We start from the raw sequence: 15,406 nt of genomic DNA on the forward strand, positions 1-15,406 counted from the left end.
TTTAGACAGAATGGAAGCAAAGCATCTATGGGATGAAATATCTAGGGCATCTAGATCTAACAGTATTTACGTCATGGGTGACTTTAATTTTAGTGGAATAAACTGGTTGAACAAAACAGGGAATAGTGAAGCAGAAGATTTTCTAGAATTAGTTGACGATTGCTTTCTTACGCAACACATTAAGGAACCAACACGGGAAAATAATATTTTAGATTTAGTGTTAACTAACAGGGAAACACAAATTAATGACATCGAAATAGGGAGTGAGCTAGGGAACAGTGATCACAAAGAAATCAGATTTAGCAGAGAATGGAATAGACCTGTAGGAGAAAATTCTGTTAAAGTGCCAGATTTTCGAAAAGCTGATTTTAATAGCCTTAGAAATTTTTCGGGTCAAATTGATTGGAAACTCTTGGGTATGGGGTGGGGGCCGGTCTTGGAGCGAGACATGAACCCAGCGATAGGTGACGTAAATGGGGATTTCGATGTGGATTCAATATATAACTCATTTAAGAATATTCTAAACAAAGCACAGGAACGTAGTATACCATACAAATTGAATAGATCGAATACTAATGACCCAAAGTGGATAACAAAGAATTTGAAGAACCTTATAGGTAAAAAGAGAGCTTGGTACAAAAGGATTAAAAATGGGGAGGTCACTTTAGAACAGGAATTCGTACAACTGGTTAGAAATGTTAAAAAGGAGATAAGGAAAGCAAAAAGAAACTATGAAGTTCGCATAGCAGGGCAAGCAAAGACAAATCCTAAAGGGTTTTTTCAGTTATATCGTACTAAGACTAGGGAAAGGATAGGTCCATTAAAAACTGAGACAGGTCAAATAACAGATAGTGATGAAGAGATGAGTAGTATTTTTAATAAATATTTTGTATCTGCATTTACTAAAGAGGAACTTAACAATATGCCTTCAGCCGTCTATGTGGGTGGGGACAAGGACAGGTTGACGAGTTTAGCAGTTACCAGGGAGGATGTTCTTAAACAAATAGTAAAACTCAAACCAAACAAATCCCCAGGACCGGATGAAGTGTTTGCCAGGGTGCTTAAAGAATGCAAAGAGGAGCTTTGTGACCCACTGTCAACCATATTTAATAAATCAATAGAGTCAGGCAGAGTGCCAGAGTTTTGGAAAGTTGCTAATGTGATACCAGTTTTTAAGAAAGGAGATAGATCACTTGCGTCTAACTATCGACCAATTAGCCTAACGTCTATTGTGGGAAAGTTACTCGAATCTATAATAGCAAATAAAATTCGTCTTCATCATGAAAAACATAAATTAATAATTGAGTCGCAACATGGTTTTATAAATGGCCGTTCATGTTTAACAAATTTGTTATCTTTTTATTCTAGCATTGTTGAGGCAGTTGATAGTGGTAAGGATTGCGATGTTGTGTACCTTGACTTTAGCTAAGCTTTTGATACAGTGCCACATGAAAGACTGATTAAAAAGTTAGAGTCTCATGGTATTGGGGGTGCTATATTAATCTGGATTAGGGCATGGCTATACCAAAGGAAACAGAGAGTTAGTATAAATGGAGTCAAGTCAGAGTGGGAAAATGTTGTAAGTGGGGTGCCTCAGGGCTCTGTCCTGGGACCTCTGTTGTTTATAATATATATAAGTGATTTAGATTCAGGTTTGAGTAGCAACATTTGCAAATTTGCCGATGATACGAAAATCGGTAGGGAAATTAATTCGGAGGAGGACTCACTATCACTTCGGGTTTTTTCAGTTATATCGTACTAAGACTAGGGAAAGGATAGGTCCATTAAAAACTGAGACAGGTCAAATAACAGATAGTGATGAAGAGATGAGTAGTATTTTTAATAAATATTTTGTATCTGTATTTACTAAAGAGGAACTTAACAATATGCCTTCAGCCGAACAAGTCTATGTGGGTGGGGACGAGGACAGGTTGACGAGTTTAGCAGTTACCAGGGAGGATGTTCTTAAACAAATAGTAAAACTCAAACCAAACAAATCCCCAGGGCCGGATGAAGTGTTTGCTAGGGTGCTTAAAGAATGCAAAGAGGAGCTTTGTGACCCACTGTCAACCATATTTAATAAATCAATAAAGTCAGGCAGAGTGCCAGAGTTTTGGAAAGTTGCTAATGTGATACCAGTTTTTAAGAAAGGAGATAGATCACTTGCGTCTAACTATCGACCAATTAGCCTAACGTCTATTGTGGGAAAGTTACTCGAATCTATAATAGCAAATAAAATTCGTCTTCATCTTGAAAAACATAAATTAATAATTGAGTCGCAACATGGTTTTATAAATGGCCGTTCATGTTTAACAAATTTGTTATCTTTTTATTCTAGCATTGTTGAGGCAGTTGATAGTGGTAAGGATTGCGATGTTGTATACCTTGACTTTAGCAAAGCTTTTGATACAGTGCCACATGAAAGACTGATTAAAAAAATAGAGTCTCATGGTATTGGGGGTGCTATATTAAGCTGGATTAGGGCATGGCTATACCAAAGGAAACAGAGTTAGTATAAATGGAATCAAGTCAGAGTGGGAAAATGTTGTAAGTGGAGTGCCTCAAGGCTCTGTCCTGGGACCTCTGTTGTTTATAATATATATAAATGATTTAGATTCAGGTTTGAGTAGCAACATTTGCAAATTTGCCGATGATACGAAAATCGGTAGGGAAATTAATTCGGAGGAGGACTCACTATCACTTCAAGTTGATCTAGATAGGGTTTTGAAATGGTCAAAGGATTGGCAGATGCAGTTTAATGCTGATAAATGTAAAGTTCTGAGGTTAGGTAATGATGATAGAGTTACAAGATACGAGCTAGATGGTGTTGTGATTGCGAAGTCGGATTGCGAAAGGGATCTGGGAGTTATGATTAGTAAGAATTTAAAACAAAAGGATCAATGCATAAATGTCGTAATAAGGCAAATCGGACACTTGGATTTATTAATCGCAGCGTTAGTAACAAGACACCTGGTGTGGTTCTCAAGCTATATCTTGCTCTAGTTAGGCCCCATTTAGATTATGCAGTTCAGTTTTGGTCGCCATATTATAGAATGGATATAAATTCACTTGAACGTGTCCAGCGTAGGATGACTAAGTTAATTCCCCAAATTAGAAATCTTTCATATGAAGAAAGATTAACAAAGCTTAAGTTGCATTCACTGGAAAGGCGAAGAGTTAGGGGTGACATGATAGAGGTTTACAAGTGGATGAATGGACATAACCGGGGGGATATTAATAGGGTATTAAAAGTATCAACACAGGACAGAACACGAAACAATGGATATAAATTGGATAAGTTTAGATTTAGGAAAGACTTGGGTAAATACTGGTTCAGTAACAGGGTTGTTGATTTGTGGAACCAATTGCCGCGTAACATTGTGGAGGTGGGGTCCCTCGATTGTTTCAAGCACGGGTTGGACAAGTATATGAGTGGGATTGGGTGGTTATAGAATAGGAGCTGCCTCGTATGGGCCAATAGGCCTTCTGCAGTTACCTTTGTTCTTATGTTCTTATGTTCTTATGTTCAAGTTGATCTAGATAGGGTTTTGAAATGGTCGAAGGATTGGCAGATGCAGTTTAATGCTGATAAATGTAAAGTTCTGAGGTTAGGTAATGATGATAGGTTTACAAGATACGAGCTAGATGGTGTTGAGATTGCGAAGTCGAATTGCGAAAGGGATCTGGGAGTTATGATTAGCAAGAATTTAAAACAAAAGGATCAATGCATAAATGTTCGTAATAAGGCAAATCGGACACTTGGATTTATTAATCGAAGCGTTAGTAACAAGACACCTGGTGTTGTTCTCAAGTTATATCTTGCTCTAGTTAGGCCCCATTTAGATTATGCAGTTCAGTTTTGGTCGCCATATTATAGAATGGATATAAATTCACTTGAACGTGTCCAGCGTAGGATGACTAAGTTAATTCCCCAAATTAGAAATCTTTCATATGAAGAAAGATTAACAAAGCTTAAGTTGCATTCACTGGAAAGGCGAAGAGTTAGGGGTGACATGATAGACGTTTACAAGTGGGTGAATGGACATAACAAAGGGGATATTAATAGGGTATTAAAAGTATCAACACAAGACAGAACACGAAACAATGGGTATAAATTTGATAAGTTTAGATTGAGGAAAGACTTGGGTAAATACTGGTTCAGTAACAGGGTTGTTGATTTGTGGAACCAATTGCCGCATAACATTGTGGAGGTGGGGTCCCTCGATTGTTTCAAGCATGGGTTGGACATGTATATGAGTGGGATTGGGTGGTTATAAATAGGAGCTGCCTCGTATGGGCCAATATGCCTTCTGCAGTTGCCTTTGTTCATAAGTTCTTATATGAGTAGGATTGGGTGGTTATAAATAGGAGCTGCCTCGTATGGGCCAATAGGCCTTCTGCAGTTGCCTTTGTTCTTATGTTCTTATGTTATGATTAGTGAGAATTTAAAACAAGGCGATCAATGCATGAATGTTCGTAATAAGGCAGATCGGACACTTGGATTTGTTAATCGCAGCGTTAGTAACAAGACACGGGCTCACCATAGCCCGTGCTACTGGAACTTATCGTTCTGAGTAGCAAATCTTAAACAACAACATAGTAACAAGACACCTGGTGTGGTTCTTCAGCTCTCTCTTGCTCTGGTTAGGCCCCATTTAGATTATGCAGTTCAGTTTTGGTCGCCGTACTATAGAATGGATATAAATTAACTTGAACGTGTCCAGCGTAGAATGACTAAGTTAATTCCCCAAATTAGAAATCTTTCATATGAAAAAAGATTAACAAAGCTTAAATTGCATTCACTGGAAATTCGAAAAGTTAGGGGTGACATGATAGAGGTTTACAAGTGGATGAATGGACACAACAAAGGGGATATTAATAGGGTATTAAAAGTATCAACACAAGACAGAACCCGAAACAATGGGTATAAATTGGATAAATTTAGATTTAGGAAAGACTTGGGTAAATACTGGTTCGGTAACAGGGTTGTTGATTTGTGGAACCAACTACCGCGTAACGTGGTGGAGGTGGGGTCCCCTCGATTGTTTCAAGCACGGGTTGGACATGTATATGAGTGGGATTGGGTGGTTATAGATAGGAGCTGCCTCGTATGGGCCAATAGACCTTCTGCAGTTGCCTTTGTTCTTGTGTTCTTATAAGATTTTTGGGAATTTCTTCCGATATAGCTGAAGAACAACACCAAGTGTCTTATTAGTAACGTTTCGATTAATATATCCCAGTGTCCTATTTACCTTATTACGAACATTTATGCAATGATTTTTTGGCTTTAAATTTTTACTAATCATAACTCCCAGATCCCTTTCGCTATCTGACTTCGCAATCTCAACACCCTCTGGCTCGTGTCTTGTCACTCTATCATCATTAACTAGCCTCAAAACCTTACATTTGTAATCATTAAATTTCATCTGCCAATCTTTTGACCATTTGAAAACTCTAATTAGTAGGTTCCCTCAATTGTTTCAAGCGTAGGTTAGACATATAAATGAATGAGATTATGTGGTATGCGCCAAATAAGGATTCTGCAGTTACCTTCATTCGCAGGTTTTTATGTTAAATCAGTATTTACCAAAGACTTTCTTAATCTAAACTTATATGATTTGCATCCATTGTTCCGTGTTCTATTTAGTGTTGATATATTTAAAACTTATATATCCCCTATGTTATACACTTTCCTTCATATGTATACTTCAGTCATATCACGTCAATGCTTTTACCCTTTCTTGTATTTCCTAATACTCTTGAGTTCTACATATGAAATATGGGTTGTATTTTTCTAATGCTCCTTCCAGCAATCTTAGGTGTGGTGGAGGGAGGTGACGGGTTTTGGCCCCATAAATTATGAGACATCGTTGACTGACCATTCACATTTTACTGACGGTGTGGCAGAATACAACACAGTGGTTTGTACTCTGACTGCAGTACATGAATTGAGTTTTACTTTACCAGAGCCGTGTAATCTTCGCTGGAACCAACGTATCTTCCGTGGACACATCATTCCTGACACTGTCCCCGCACTTAACAAACTGAGAAGAGCTGAGTTCTATAGTGTAGCTTTACAATGGTTTCAAAAGTAATCACATTCGTAATCTTCGCGTTCCTTTTGGCTCAAAACTCGACTTACTCTTGGTCGATTATGTCTCAAGAATCTGTTGCAATTGTTCTCAATAATATGTATTTTTACATGAATATTTTAGACAACAATGCAAAGGAATCAACAGACAAGACAATCGTACCCAGCTTTATCTCACTAAGTACTTTGACACACCTAAGCTGGATAAATATTTTCAGTTTTTTGGGTTCAAAATTGATCCATTACCTTAAAGATCTCATTCTTGATTTCTCATTTGGCGTTACTAAAGTCTCTGCAGAGTCTAATGGCTTCTTTTGGCAGATGTTTTACTTCTATATAACTATGCTGTCGGGCTGGCTGGTATCCTCTGCGTCATGGTTTATATTTAATTATGTTAATGCTTTCTATAATTAGCAATTCTTGAATAATAATGGAGTGTAATGATTAGTAAATGTAATAATTATTGAATGTAATAATAATTGAATGTAATAATTATTGAATGTAATAATTATTGAATGTAATAATTATTGAATGTAATAATAATGTGCGTAAAAATAATGGAATGTATTTCTAATAGTTTGTAGTGATATTATATATAATAAAATATAAGCTCCTAAACGACTTTTGTATATTTTACTATCGGTAGCGGTGAGACATAGCAATACACATATTACTATACTATCGGATATTTGGATGAAAAACTCAAGTAAAAAAAAAAACTTGTAAGGATATGTAAGGACCTTGTATACTACTTATGTCAGACCAATCCTGTAGTATGCAGCCTGGAGTCTATACCTACTTAAACATAAGTCCAATTTAAAGAAGATTCAGAAGTCTTTTAAGACTACTCCCAGAACGGAGTAATGTGGTGGAGGCAGACTCCATACAGTTTCATATGTAGATATATTGGTGTGTACTGGCAGATAGTTTTCTTTTAAACATGTCTCATTGACTGCATATTCTGTATTTATAATCTTCTAATTTAGGGCTTCTATCCCTCCCTGACATCAGGAGCTTAGCTGAAAGATAAGTTCTCCAAAACTCATTTTCGTAATTTCTGGTGTGATACCAGTTTTTAAGAAAGGAGATAGATCACTTGCGTCTGCCTATCGACCAATTAGCCTAGCGTCTATTGTGGGAGAGTTACTCGAATCTGTAGTGGCGAATGAGATTCGTCTTCATCTTGAAAAACATAGATTGATGATTGAGTCGCAGCATGGCTTTATAAATGGCCGTTCATGTTTAACAGATTTGTTATCTTTTTGTTCTAGCATGGTTGAGGCAGTTGATAGTGGTGGGGATTTACTTTGACTTTGTGTCTTGACTTTGGCAAAGCTTTTGATGCGAAAGACTGATTGAAGAGATGGAGTCTCGTGGTATTGGGGGTGCTGTGTTAAGCTGGATTGGGGCATGGCTAACATAAGAACAAAGGCAACTGCAGGAGGCCTATTGGCCCATACGAGGCAGCTCCTATTTATAACCACCCATTCCGCATATACATGTCCAACCCATGCTTGAAACAATCGAGGGACCCCACCTCCACAATGTTACGCGGCAATTGGTTCCATAAATCAACAACCCTGTTACTGAACCAGTATTTACCCAAGTCTTTCCTAAATCTAAACTTATCCAATTTATACCCATTGTTTCGTGTTCTGTCTTGTGTTGATACTTTTAATACCCTATTAATGTCCCCTTTGTTATGTCCATTCACCCACTTGTAAACCTCTATCATGTCACCCCTAACTCTTCGCCTTTCCAGTGAATGCAACTTAAGCTTTGTTAATCTTTCTTCATATGAAAGATTTCTAATTTGGGGAATTAACTTAGTCATCCTATGCTGGACACGTTCAAGTGAATTTATATCCATTCTATAATATGGCGACCAAAACTGAACTGCAAAATCTAAATGGGGCCTAACTAGAGCAAGATATAGCTTGAGAACCACACCAGGTGTCTTGTTACTAACGCTGCGATTAATAAATCCAAGTGTCCGATTTGCCTTATTACGAACATTTATGCATTGATCCTTTTGTTTTAAATTCTTACTAATCATAACTCCCAGATCCCTTTCGCAATCTCAACACCATCTAGCTCGTATCTTGTAACTCTAGCATCATTACCTAACCTCAGAACTTTACATTTATAACTTTACATTTATCAGCATTAAACTGCATCTGCCAATCCTTTGATTGGCAGATGCAGTGAGAGGTCCGATGCAGTGAGAGGTTGTGCTAGCTGGAGCTCCGATTCTAATAACATTATTATTGCAATAATGGAGGGATTAGTGAGTGATTTGGTGGAGCTCTAAGAGCAGAGATGGATTCCCTGCGGGAGGAGGTGCGACGGCTAGGACTTCGGGATGAAACGAAGGAGGAGGCCAGTGTTGACGGGACCTCATTAAGAAGGACTGACGGGACCAGTATTAAGAAGTCCTCGTCTTGGCAAGTTGTGAAAGACAGGGGTCTTAAGAAGACCTTGGCAAAACCGACAACTAATAGCCTACACCTAAGGACTTTTAATGCATTTGACGTATTAGAAGACGAGTGCTGTGTTGAACCTGCTGTTCAACGAGGTGGCAAAGACAAAGCGCAGGTCCCTCAAACTGCTCGAAAGGAAAAGGGAGAATCGAAGCGAATTTTGGTTGTGGGAGATTCCCAGGTGAGGTATTTAGACAGAACGTTTTGTGCCAGAGATAGGGGGAACAGATTAAGGGTTTGCTACCCGGGAGCTGGAATTGGTGATATTGTTGGAAACATGAATGATATTATTCAGGAACAGGAAATGGGAACAAACCCATTATTTGTATTAGTGCAGGGAGTAATGATGTTGGACGAGTTAGGAGTGAGGAACTAATACAGAGATTCAGGACAGCCATTGAATTAGTTAGGAGCAAGGGAGGAATCCCGATCATATGTGGCATTCTTCCAAGAAAGGGAGTGGGAAATGAATGGATGTCAAGGGCACTTGGTGTCAATTGCCGGCTGGAAAGATATTGCAAATCAAATGCAATATCTTTCATAGACAACTGGGAACACTTCTATGGAAGAAATGAAATGTATGCTCGTGATGGGGTGCATCTATCGAGAGCTGGGGTTGTTGCTGTTGCGAACTCGTTGGAAGAAGTGGTTACAGGTGTTTGTTTGGATTTAAACTGTTAGTAGATAGAGGTATGGGAATTGATTTGGAGGAAGGAGATAATAAAAGTATGTGTTTGTGGGAGAAAGGAATTGGCAAAAATGATCAGGGAAAGAGAAGGGCCTCAAAATAACAATTCACTTAGGGTATATTACACTAACAGTAGAAGTCTAAGAAATAAAATTAACGAATTAAATGCTCTTGTCTGCACTGAAAAAATAGATATTATTGCACTTACCGAAACGTGGATGAATGTAGAAAATAGAGAACTATTAGCTGAATATAAATGGATTTAAACTATTTCACACAGATAGATATATTAGACGAGGAGGGGGAGTAGCCATATATGTTAGGGACAATTTGAAATGTAGTCTCAAAGAGGGAATCAAAACTGAGCCACACTCAGAAACTATTTGGATAGAATTATACGAAAAAGCAAATAATATTATAATAGGAGTTATATATAGGCCACCAAATTTAGACAGAATGGAAGCAAAGCATCTATGGGATGAAATATCTAGAGCATCTAGATCTAACAGTATTTACGTCATGGGTGACTTTAATTTTAGTGGAATAAACTGGTTGAACAAAACAGGGAATAGTGAAGCAGAAGATTTTCTAGAATTAATTGACGATTGTTTTCTTACGCAACACATTAAGGAACCAACACGGGAAAATAATATTTTAGATTTAGTGTTAACCAACAGGGAAACACAAGTTAATGACATCGAAATAGGGAGTGAGCAAGGGAACAGTGATCACAAAGAAATCAGATTTAGCATAGAATGGAATAGACCTATAGGAGAAAATTCTGTTAAAGTGCCAGATTTTCGAAAAGCTGATTTTAATAGCCTAAGAAATTCTTTGGGTCAAATTGATTGGAAAGTCTTGGGTATGGGGTGGGGGCCGGTCTTGGAGCTGTAACGGTTCTATTGTTACGTAAAGTATGGTGACATGAACCCAGCGATAGGTGACGTAAATGGGGATTTCGATGTGGATTCAATATATAACTCATTTAAGAATATTCTAAACAAAGCACAGAAACGTAGTATACCATACAAATTGAATAGATCGAATACTAATGACCCAAAGTGGATAACAAAGAATTTGAAGAACCTTGTAGGTAAAAAGAGAGCTTGGTACAAAAGGATTAAAAATGGGGAGGTCACTTTAGAACAGGAATTCGTACAACTGGTTAGAAATGTTAAAAAAGAGATAAGGAAAGCAAAAAGAAACTATGAAGTTCGCATAGCAGGGCGAGCAAAGACAAATCCTAAAGGGTTTTTTCAGTTATATCGTACTAGGGAAAGGATAGGTCCATTAAAAACTGAGACAGGTCAAATAACAGATAGTGATGAAGAGATGAGTAGTATTTTTAATAAATATTTTGTATCTGTATTTACTAAAGAGGAACTTAACAATATGCCTTCAGCCGAACAAGTCTATGTGGGTGGAGACGAGGACAGGTTGACGAGTTTAGCAGTTACCAGGGAGGATGTTCTTAAACAAATAGTAAAACTCAAACCAAACAAATCCCCAGGGCCGGATGAAGTGTTTGCCAGGGTGCTTAAAGAATGCAAAGAGGAGCTTTGTGACCCAGGGCCGGATGAAATCCCCAGGGCCGGATGAAGTGTTTGCCAGGGTGCTTAAAGAATGCAAAGAGGAGCTTTGTGACCCAGGGCCGGATGAACCCCCCCCAGGGCCGGATGAAGTGTTTGCCAGGGTGCTTAAAGAATGCAAAGAGGAGCTTTCCGAGCCACTGTCAACCATATTTAATAAATCAATAGAGTCAGGCAGAGTGCCAGAGTTTTGGAAAGTTGCTAATGTGATACCAGTTTTTAAGAAAGGAGATAGATCATTTGCGTCTTGCGTCCTTCACTCCCAAGCCTTCTCTTCTACCCTACTCTTCCCATAACAGATCTGCCCACCCCCTCACCCTCCAGATCCCCCCTTCCTAAGCTCTCCCACCACAAACCCTTTCTGTTCCCCTACTCCAGTGGAATCAACAGGAACTGAGGATGAACAGAAGAAAGTCAGCTTCAAATTGATGTACTCAAACATAGATGGGATTACAAGCAAGGCAAGTGAACTTAGGGATAGAGCACAAGAAGTGAACCTGGATGTAATTGGACTCACTGAAACAAAACTGTCAGGAATCATAACGAAAGCAGTATTTCCCAGGAATACACAGTAATAATGAAAGAGAGGGAAGGAAGGAAGAGGTGAAGTGGTCCTACTAATGAGAAAGGATACTAAAGGAAGGAGCAGAAGCACTTTGCCTGCCAAGTGATTTGTTATACACTCTCCATGGTGTATAATAAATCTCTGGTAACAGGTGAACTGCCCAAAATTTGGAAGATGGCTAATAAATGGTGATAAACAGGAAGCATTGAACTACAGGACAGTGTCCCTAACATGCATACTATGCAAGTTGATGGAGAAGATTGTGTGAATAAAATTAATGGAACGAAAGAACTTTGTAACACATCAAAATGGGTTCAGGAATGGCAAGTCATGCCTCACAGGGTTAAATGAATTCTATGACCAGGCACCAAAAATCAGGCAGGGAAGAGAGGGGTGGGGAGACTGCATGTTTTTGATTGCCAGAAAGCCTTTGACACAGTACCACATAAGAGACTAGTGCACAAACTGAAGATGCAGGCGGGAGTGAAATGTAAGATAATTCACTGGATAAGAGAGTACCTAAGAAACAGAAGAGAGCGTGTCACTGTGAGGGGGGGGGTCTCGGAGTGGCGTCACCAGTGGAGTCCCGCGGGGATCAGTCTTAGGACACCTGAGTATCCACACCTGAGACAGGTAGCGTGACCATGAGACTGGTAGTGTGACACCTGAGACCACTAGTGTGACCATGAGACTGGTAGTGTGATACCTGAAACTATTAACATTCAGCGTGACACCTAACTCGGGCCGTGTGGTATTTGGAGCATGTAGTTTGACACAACAAACTATTAGTATGACACCTGGGACAACTGTGACACCCGAGACCACAAATATGACACTTGAGACCACTAGGATGACTCTGTGTAAAGTAGTGTGACACCCGATGTTATCTTGAGATGATTTCGGGGCTTTTTTAGTGTCCCCGCGGCCACAAGTTTGACACCTGAGACTATTAGTGTGACTCTGAGACGAGTAGTATGGCCATAAGTATGACCAGGAGAGTGTTGACTGCGAGGGGCGGAAACCACTGTGTGGGGAGACAACATCATATTTCCTCTATGTTCCATAAATATACTTACATCAAAATATGTTTCCTCGTTGCAAATAGTGTTGAATAACTGTCACTTAGCACAAACACTAAACTCCATTTATAATGTTGTAACATATTAAATGTTCAATGTTTTAAAATTTCCAATAAAATAATGTTTGGGATTTTCCTCCAGTATTGCTATCACGAACAGTGGAACGTCAGACGCAGTCTATGACGTATCGGAGGTTGAGAACAGCGTAGTGCACACTGCACAGGATGACGGAGAACGACGCACGCCCGGCAGTTCCGACACCAGGGAGGACCCGCGTCCGCACCGCTCGGCTGCAAGGCTTCAACTGAGGTACAGTCCCCCGGTGAGGACCAGACCAGGGCGGGCTTGTAGCCTCGTGGCCGGGGAGAGGCTACAAGGCCCCCCCGTTATATTTATATATCTCTCTAACAATCACACACATCCCCAGGAAGCAGCCCGCAGCAGCTGTCTAACTACCAGGTACCTATTTACTGCTAGGTGAACAGAGGCATCAGGGGTCAATGAAACTCAGCCCATTTGTTTCTGTCTTGGCAATGAATCGAACCCGGGATCTTAGGACTACAATCTCCGAGCACTATCCACTCAGCCGCGAAGCCCCGTGCATGTGTGTTCCCACCTAGTTGTGCTTGCGGCGGTTCAGTTTTGGCTCTTTGGTCCTGCCAAAGGCTAAAGGTCCTTGCCTCTCAACTGTCTGGTGTACAGACTCTTGAGCCTATTGGGCTCTATCATATCTACATAGGAAACTGTGTATGGAGTCCACCACATTATTCAGTTTTGGGAGTAGGCTTGCGGAATACCTCTGAACCACTTGTGTTTAACTAGGTAGAGACTCCAGACTAGAGCTGCATACTCCAGGATTGGTCTAACATATGGTCAGATCCTGATCATACAAGGTCAAATCCTGAACAATTCCTTACACTTTCGTATTTAAAATATACTTTATTACTTATTTTATCACTTATAGAATTTTTTCATCCAAATATCCGGAAGACAAAATAAATAAAAGTCATATGGAGCTCAGATTTTATTACATATAATATTACAAACTATTAGTATTACATTACATTATTATTACTTTCCAATATTATTAAATAATTGCTAATTAAAGAAAGCATCAACAGCATAACTTAACGTAAACCCAGACACAACGGTTATCAACCAGCTAGACATCAGTGTTATATAGAGGTCAAATATCTGCCAAATGTAGCCAATAGGTTCTTCCGAGACTTTAGCAACGCCAAATGCGAGATCAAGAATGACATCTAAAAGGTATTTACACAATTTTATACCCAAAAAACTGATAATATTCATCCCGCTTAAGTGTGTCAAAGTACTTAGTGAGAAAAAGCTGGGTACGATTGTCTTGTCTGTTGATTCCTTTGCATTGCTGTCTAAATTATTCATGTAAAAATACATATTATTGAGAACAATTGCAACAGATTCTTGAGACATAATCGACCAAGAGTAAGTCGAGTTTTGAGCCAAAAGGAACGCGAAGATTACGAATGTGATTACTTTTGAAACCATTGTCCAGCTACACTATAGAACTCAGCTCTTCTCAGTTTGTTAAGTGCGGAGATAGTGTCAGGAATGATGTGTCCACGGAAGATCAGATGGTTCCAGCGAAGATTACACGGCTCTGGTAAAGTAAAACTCAGTTCATATACTGTAGTCAGGGTACAAACCACTGTGTTGTATTCTGCCACACCGTCAGTAAGAATGTGGTCAGTCAACGATGTCTCATAATTTATTGGGCCAAAACCCGTCACCTCCCTCCACCACACCTAAGATTGGTGGAAGGAGCATTAGAAAAATACAACCCATAAGGAACTCAAGAGTATTAGGAAATACAAGAAAGGGTAAAAACATTGACATGATATGACTGAAGTATACATATGAAGGAAAGTGTATAACATAGGGGATATATAAGTTTTAAATATATCAACAATAAATTGAACACGGAACAATGTATGCAAATCATATAAGTTTAGATTAAGAAAGTCTTTGGTAAACACTGATTTAACATAAAAACATACGAATAATGGTAACTGCAGAAGGCCTATTGGCCTATACCAGGCAGCTCCTATTTATAACCACCGAATCCCACTCATATACATGTCCAACCCACGCTTGAAACAATCAAGGGACCCCACCTCCACCACGTTACGCGGTAGTTGGTTCCACAAATCAACAACCCTGTTAACAAACTAGTATTTACCCAAATCTTTCCTAAATTTAAACTTATTCAATTTATACCCATTATTTCGTGTTCTGTCTTGTGTTGATACTTTTAATATCCTATTAATATCCCCCCTTTGTTATGTGCATTCATCTACTTGTAAACCTCTATCATATCACCTCTAACTCTTCACTTTTCCAGTGAATGAAATTTAAACAAAAACAAAATAATCAATGCATAAAAGTTTGTAAAAAAGCATATAGGTCACTGGGATTTATTAATCGAAGCGTTAGCAACAAGACACCTGGTGTTGTTCTTCAGCTATATCTTACTCTGCGACTAGGCCCCATTTAGATTATGCAGTTCAGTTTTGGTTGTCGTGATATAGATTGGATATATATTCAAACGAAAATAAGAACATAAGAACAAGGTACCTTCTGAAGGCCTATTGGCCCATAAGAAGCAGCTCCTATTTATAACCACCCAATCCTACTCATATAAGAACTTATGAACAAAGGCAAGTGCAGAAGGCCTATTGGCCAATACGAGGCAGCTCCTATTTATAACCACCCAATCCCACTCATATACTTGTCCAACCCGCGCTTGAAACAATCGAGGGACCCCACCTCCACCACGTTATGCGGCAATTGGTTCCACAAATCAACAACCCTGTTACTGAACCAGTATTCACCCAAGTCTTTCCTAAATCTAAACTTTTCCAATTTATACCCATTG

At 39.1% G+C, this 15,406-nt stretch overlaps 1 protein-coding gene across 1 annotated transcript in view; it reads right to left on the bottom strand.

Annotated features, from left to right (window-relative positions):
• Positions 1 to 12,752, bottom strand: part of LOC123749608 (uncharacterized) — a 102,574-nt gene extending 89,822 nt beyond the window's left edge. Inside the window, exon 1 of the mRNA XM_069337030.1 lies at positions 12,490 to 12,752. The gene's annotated coding sequence lies outside the window, so the exon portion shown is untranslated. The remainder of the gene's footprint in view (positions 1 to 12,489) is intronic.
• Positions 12,753 to 15,406: the final 2,654 nt, after the last annotated feature.

The sequence above is a fragment of the Procambarus clarkii genome, chromosome 4, assembly GCF_040958095.1.
Source record: "Procambarus clarkii isolate CNS0578487 chromosome 4, FALCON_Pclarkii_2.0, whole genome shotgun sequence".
In the NCBI taxonomy this organism is placed as follows: Eukaryota; Metazoa; Arthropoda; class Malacostraca; order Decapoda; family Cambaridae; genus Procambarus; species Procambarus clarkii.